This window comes from Alligator sinensis, unplaced genomic scaffold (assembly GCF_000455745.1).
Source record: "Alligator sinensis unplaced genomic scaffold, ASM45574v1 scaffold14_1, whole genome shotgun sequence".
NCBI classification, from domain to species: Eukaryota; Metazoa; Chordata; order Crocodylia; family Alligatoridae; genus Alligator; species Alligator sinensis.
Window position 1 is genome coordinate 521908 of NW_005842709.1, and position 7909 is coordinate 529816.

The window sequence follows — 7909 nt, forward strand, 5'->3', positions numbered from 1 at the left end:
CTGAGTAGCTTGAATAAAAGTTGTTCTAGTATTCAAAATATAGTAGCAAACTAAATCTAGCAAAAGCACAAATCCTTTTACAGAGGCTAGCTTCCCAAAACTAAAAGCGGCAAGCAAAAATGTCCACATCTGAGAGAGGCTAGCTTGACAACAATACTAGCATTTCATTTTGAGTTGTTTAAAAAAAAAATGCTGTAGTATTTCTTCTCTTTGATAAATCTTGTCAAGGTAAATTTCAGCTTCTTGCACTGATTTTCATAGTGGACATTTGAACAATTTCATCATAGAAAATTAACCTCCTGTTTGATCTTCTCCACTAAGTAACCAATGAAAGGTAAGTTTTGGTTCAATGATAAAAACAAAACAATACAACCCTCCCCTAATAAACAAAAACACCTTAAAAAAAATCTTTTCAAAATCATGGAAAAAACAACAACCCCTGCCCTCCTCCCCCTCAAGTCCCTTTCATACATCTCTACAAATGCTTACAAGAAATCACTGCCTTCAAGGAGACCAACCTTGGTAAAAAAAGTCTGAGCTGAAAAACAGCTCTACTGCATGGTAACTCCAGTAAGACATTTATGTTTCAAGCAAGACTTACTACGCATTTAATACCAACCATATTAGTATGAAAAATATGTTTTAATAAAAATGATAATAAAGAGGTTTGTTTACTTTATGAAAGGTGATTCCTCATAGCAGTATTTAATATATTCAAATAATACGAGTGATTTAAAGAACTGAAGTAAACTTGAAAATTTGCATGCAGACTACACTAATTCTCCACTGAAAGTCTGAGTTTAAAAAGTTTCAGACAGCTTCGTTTTTAGAAAAACCTGGGCACAATGTATTTAGAGGAATATAGATCTAGCTAGATCTATATTCCTCTAAATACATTGTGCCCAGGTTTTTCTAAAAACGAAGCTGTCTGAAACTTTTTAAACTCAGATTTGCAGAGAAAGATAGGATAGATAGATAGATAGGATAGATAGATAGAAAAGAATTTACTTAAACCCAAAGCAAGCAAATTTAGAACTAATGAATTTTCACAGTATTGCACTGAAACGTTAAGCAAGGGGACAACACCTTTTTCCATCTTTTTTTTTTGACCCACTGGAAGTATCAGGTTGAATAGTCATATGTTATCTTTCAGTCTCTCCAATTCTGGAACAGCAACTGTGCCCACTATAACCTATGTTTAATCTGTATTACAGGCCTGTTACCACCACAGCTCTGGTGACGGAGACCCCTCTGTGTCTAGACAGCTGTGTTAGCAAAGTTTTTTTTGCTGTTAATTACGCCAGTTCCCCTATGTAGAAGAAATTTTGCTGATAGCAGCTTTCTTCTGCAGGAAAAGCTGCATACACACCCGGGTTCTCCCAATACAACCATCTGGCTAATAGACTGAAAGCCTTGAATAACTTTCCCAACACAGCTGTGCACAACTTCAGTGTAGACAAGGCCCAGGAACAGGCTCAGGACTGCTCTAAAAACTTCCTGGCTGAAGCAGTTCCTTAGGGACTACCGCACTGTGCACAGATCTTGCAGTGTTGCCTTGTGGTTTAGCCCCCACCTCATTTGTGTTTTCCAGTCACCTCTTGCATACCCCTAAAAGAGGGGACATTGGGAAGAGAACAAGCTACATCAACTTTTTATCAATCAAGAGGAATCCTTAGCAAAATGGCAGAACCTGGGCTGTTTAAGTCCACTCTATTGAAGAGACAACTTACTCCTTCATTCCAATCCTGCTTTTTACTGTGACAATAATGATCAGCCACTAAGTCTTGTGACAGAAGAGGAATACTGGAGAGTTATATGGTTAAACGGACAAGCCATTTTTAAATTGCGATCTTTTAAATCCACGGACATGAGGCTGCGGTGTCAGCTTCTGACAAGTAAAATCTTCGATGTGGTTTCGACATGCTTTCTGTAGCAGTTCATCTGTTTGACTACTTTCCTCAGACAATGCTTTTCATTATTCCCTGAGCCCTCACTGATTAAAATACAGCATTTTTACATAATTCCATTTTGTTTATACAGTGATTTTTACACCAATAATCAAGAGATGTCAAATGGGTAAATAAAGTAAGCTTTTGGTTCATTCTTTTTTGAAAACCTTACCAGGAAAAATAAGTGCTATGGTTATATGAAAAATGTAATCACCTTTAATGAACACCATTAAAGAGCAAGCGCAGGAGAAACATTAAAATAGAATGGAACTAAAAGCTGTACTGTTTCTGCTAGTCTGATCCTTTAGAAATGGAACCTTTACCTACATTACTAATTCGCCAGCCCCCTTTATTTAAAATTGCTGACGCATTCTGACACCTCCAGAAACTATCATTCTAGCAAACAGATATACCATAGTATGAGCCATACAATGAGAGTGCAACTATTTGCAATCTTCTATTTCCATTCTAGGGTTTTACCTAGCATCTGAATGCCTTCCATATAAAACTAGTAGTAACAGACCATTCATGGCTCTATTTCATTATGTTCACTGTTCCAAAAGTATCAAGAAAATTTCCAAGAAGGGAGAAAAAAAAATATAAAGAGTTAAAGATTAAGTTATTTTGTGTTGGTCAGCAGGCACACTTAGCCCAGGATGTTTAATGTTGCACAGAGATCTACTAACTTTCACGCTGTGATATAATGCAGACACCTTGACAGTTCTCAAATAATTTTACAAACCACTCTAGAAATAGTTTATGATCACTAAACGTTCTTAAAGTTATCTCCTGATATCTTGATAAAACTCAAAAATAAAGTCAGTGCTCATTAACCAAATTTAGTCCTTTTCTGTTACTTGGGCTGTATTTGTAAAGATTTTATCCCTCGTCAGGGTAACATTTGGCTCTGAAGAATCTCCCTGAGGTCCTTCCTAGGAACCAACGATCTTGTGTTAAGCCATTCTATCATCAGTGCTAAGGCTACATATAACTTGAACTTCTCTTTGGGCTTTTGATGGAAAAGGAGCTATGAAAATAGTTACAATTAACAGTAACTTTATGCCGTTCCACTCCTCTACTGTGGACAAAACCAACCTGGTTGTCATAAGTAAAAATATTTTCTAAAATGCAAGAGAAATAGCTACATTATAGTCTTGTACTAAGACTCAAACCTTCTAGTTTATTCAAGTACAGGAGGCTCTCAGGTCCATCCCTAAACTGTTATTTATAGAGAAAATTAATCTGTAGCCTGAATCCAGATCTTGGGATCTTCAACCAATACAAAGATGAAGCCAAGCCCAATAATGCTCTTGAAAAGATCAATATAGGGTAACATAGACCACTTATGGATAATTGTAAGAGATAGATTCTCTGTGATTATGAGAAAAGGAAAATTTTAAATCAGTATCGAATTAGTGGGAGCCGTTATGTTTTCAAATTACAAAACATTTTCCCTGTAACTATTAGAAACCTGTGGCCTGTAATCTTGGGATTGATAGGAAAGCATGTAAGAGGTAGGACTGAACATCAGCTTCTGAACCTTAAGTGATTTTTCAGAGGCTCAACAAATTAAACTGTAGTTTAAAATGTCTAAAGTAGTAGTTGCTAACCAAATAATACAATATTCAAACCAGTATCTAAAAATTCTTTTTTGGATAATCTGAGATCCACCTAAACACTGTTAACACTTAAATCCTTGAATACTCAAATGTAAAGCTCTACACAGTGTCTACTGAATAAAGGCATAAAAACTTTGCTCCTCAGCTCATGTATTAAACAGTCAAACTCATGATGGGATTTCAATGCTGACAACAAAGTCTTGCATCCAGGATGCCACATTCAGTAACACTTGTGAAATCATAATGTTGTATTTAATATCCTACTCTTCAATAATAATGGTTGTCACAACAACATCAAATGACAGGAAAAGATGGATTTCAGGAGGAAGTATCAACAAAGACCATTTAAATTGCCTGTTTATTTTCAGATCCCTAAACATATTAAGCTATCCATAAAACACCCATTTGATTATAAACAGTATGTTTTTAATATCAAGGCAACATCATATCCTTTAACCCATGGATTGCTTAGATACAATAGGACTTGAATTCATAAATGCTAGGCAATCATAACTTATGCATTTTGACAGTGCGTTTCTTTCAAAGATTAATTTTGGGAAAACATCAAAGGATGTTTGACACTGGCAGGACAACATTAACAATTCAAACTAGTCTGAACATCCAACAAGCCATAAGAACTGAAACCAGAACATAACTTCATCATAGTTTATTCATATGACAAAACGGAGAAACATTTTAGTGCCCTGAGTGCACTTGGTTCTACTCCTGTGCTGTACCGTTTAATTATAGTGCTAAAGTTTAGGTAGTACGATTACTACAATGAGGGGCAATCTGTTCACATGATACTTGACTGGCAAGATTTATTTCCATAATATAAAAATTTGACTTCGACATTTTATTAATGTGTTTATTTTAAAGAGAATATAAAATACATGAAATATTATGAAGAGTGCATACTACAAAAATGCTGTAATGTTTGGTAGAGGTACAGAAGGTTCATCTTAAATCTTATTTTACAGTCAGACAATTCCACATGTAGGAACACAGGCTGACTTCAGTACTATCAACATTTAGTAAAAATCAAGCTTTATAAACTAGTTGGCTGTGTGAAAATGGCTACTGCCCCATTTCAATTTTTAAAAAAATTCTACCCTTGCTGGTAGTACAAAAAAAAATATAGCTGTGGTACTAAAAAAATAATTTAACTAGCTTCCCATTGAGCTATGAATTGCAAAACAGTTGGACTAGCTGTTCTTTGGCACAGCTGAAAGTTAGAAAAACAAAATCTTTATTTATACACCAGGAACATTTGATCTTAAGTCACCGAGACAAACAGGGGACTTACAAGGCCACTTCTACATGGCAAATCTTCAAAATGTAAGAATTTAATTCAAAATTTGGAATTTTGAATTACCTTTAAAATGTAGGTGGAAGCAGCTAAATAGGACGGTGAAGAGCCTTATCAGATATTTTCATTTTTGGATACTTATTTCAATTCTTCTTAGACTCAATTATTAACAAGGCTTATTAATGTGTATATCTGGAATAAATATTATTTTATTTCCTTTTTTAAACTATGTACTTCTAAGATACTTCTTCAGGATACTTTCAAAAATCAGATACAATTAGCAACGAAGAATCTATCATTCCCTTCCCCAGTCTCTTCAAAAAAGGTCTGGAAAAACAAAAAAATAGTTTCCAGAGCAACTGTTTCAATCTGCTCTTTGGAACATCTTGCTAGTAAGGAACAAAGGATCAACACCACTGAACACCCAGCTTTTGCCAGAGTATTGGTAATTCTGCTAGGTAAACTCAACCAATATGAAGAACGCTGTTCAAACCACATGCTCCCACAGTAAGCATTTGGAAGCCAAGAAAGCAAGAGAGGACTCCTATTCTTATTCAAAGACTCCCATCTTGTAACTGCTCTACTGCTTGATGTTCTAACTAGAGTGTTTTCAAGAGCTTTATCCCCACTGCATACCATTCTCTGGACTCTAATTCTTAAGGATTCAAATTTTAACCATCACTCCCTGACCTTGGTAATCCTAAACTAGAATTCTTATTAGCATTAGTCACCTACAACCCTCAACTTCCTTTACTAAAGGATTATTCACTTGTATAGGACTGAGACCTGAAGAAAGGTACTCTGCCCTTGAAAGCTTGTCTAAATCTCTCCTAATTATGCATTTGGTTAATAAAAGCTCTTTCACAAATCCTGAACCATCGTGGCTACATCATCACTCCAACGGTATCAGTCATCTAGGAAACCCATTTGATCTTAACCCAAAGTCTCCCATGGAAAATCAACCTTTCAAGTTCAATGAATTGCAAAAGAATATCTTGGGTATTTTGAAACCCATTCATATACTCTTTAATTTTGAAAGTTTAAAGTTATTTTATGGTTTTCTCATAACTCTCCAAACTTAAAAATGGTTGCCATCTCTGCAGGTTTCCTGTTTATCAATAAATCCAGCACCATTTTTCATTCCTATTATATGCTATCTTCCAGGAATATTCTTTTCAGCCATGGGACTTCTGATCCATAGGGTACCCTCTATTCTCAGAAACCTGTTAACTTTTGACCACTTATACAATGATCGATTGACAGGGAAGAATAAGCATAAGGAGAGATTTAAGTTCAAACTCTACAGTAATTTCTAACAATTTTCTCAGTGATTTTTGGAATAACAATTATAAGACTACACTCATGTTTATTGCCCACTTAAATATCAGCCTTGTTTCACTGCAATATGGGCCGTAGGTGTCAAATGCAAGTTTAATCACAGTAATATATACCCTAAAGAAAGACTGATAAAGGAATATAGGAAACAGCCATATGAATATATTAGTAGTTTAAAAAATTAGTTTAATGACGGACTTAAAAACATTTTACCAATTAGCAGGCAGTGACATGTTCTACTGCTCTGACAAGTGTCTTTGGACCAGAAATCACAACTGAAAAACACCCAATAATTAGCGAACAAGGTATTTTACCTTTGCACTAAATGGCTAGGTTTCCGTTACTCTCTGCCTGACTTTATAGCAAATGGTCATTTTAAAGGATAAAATGGTTGGGGGGGGGGGGGGGGGGGAATGAATCTTGCAGCCAATTCTGCTTTTCAGGACGGGCTTTTTCTTTTAATACAATTTTTCACCAATTTGCTTGTATTCCAGCTCAGCTCATCTTGGGAGCCTTGATCAACAGTGTTATTTTGCCATTAAGTCAACTTCTGACATCTGAACTGCCTCATTTTAAGCACTCTGGATTTTATTCCCACTCATTCAGTTAACAGCAGTTAATTTCCAAAAACCCTACTTAATTTTCTACTGACTTCAGTGATAGAACTCACTAACTTCTGTGGTAGCTGAACTAAGTCAGTACTGAGCAATTATGAAAATCCTAACTTTAATTCTAAGATTCAGTTTACTAAGCAGTTCAATTCAAAGTAATGTGGGTAATAAAAAAAAAATCACATGATTTACACCTGTGCTAAACAGTACCAAGTCACTCAGCTCCTCAGATATTTTGCAATAGTTTAAAGATCCGTTTTGTTTCTTTACTCAGGTTGTTTCCTTTCATTCTCTTTCCTCTTTCTGTTCTTTTATTTTAAAAAATCCCCCAAAATAAAACATCTACCCTCTTCCCTCCAAAAAAAACAAAAACCAAAACAAGACAAATGTTCTTTTGATTACATTTTGGAATATACTCCATATACAAAACTAGTTGCAAACCAAAGATTAACTGAACCCTAAGATCTGCAGGTATTTTTCCAACTCACTTTTAATGTTGAATAGTATGATTGCTACATTTTTTCCAACACCTTCCAAAAGTTAAAGTCTTCTAAGCTGCAAATCATGCAACAGTATTATGCTCAAATATATTACTTCTCCTGCATCCTCTGCAAGTGATTTGCAGAGCAGAGGTGTAAAGATGTGAAATGGGTAAGGGCTACAGATGGCTGAACAAGATACAGGTTACATAATCTTAACTCAATTTCCTGATTTGGAAAAAATTTTGTTTCATTTAAACTTAAGAAGTCTGTTTGGAATTTACCCAAGATGTAAGTTAGTAGTAAGGCACTGAGCATCAATTTATTTCATCTAGTTTAGTGCTGTTTTTTTAACCAAGAAGCATCATAAGTAATCAGAAGTCTCTGGTCCTGAAGACTGACAAGAAAAAACATTGATAAGGGTAGGTGAATGACTTAACTGAGAAAGAGCACTGCAGAAATCAATGAAGCTTGGAGAGAAAACAGAGAAAATGGTATAGGGATCTCAAAGTAAAATACTAATGAAGGACTATGCAACTGAAGGAACATTTCTCCTTGGGTACTGAGACCTTAAGATGGGATACTAAGACAGGTGCAAGAAAGGGAA

General features: G+C 35.3%; 1 protein-coding gene across 1 annotated transcript in view; it reads right to left on the minus strand.

Moving 5' to 3' along the window:
* LOC102384887 (ankyrin repeat and KH domain-containing protein 1) overlaps window positions 1–7909 on the minus strand; it is a 173262-nt gene that overhangs the window by 44627 nt on the left and 120726 nt on the right.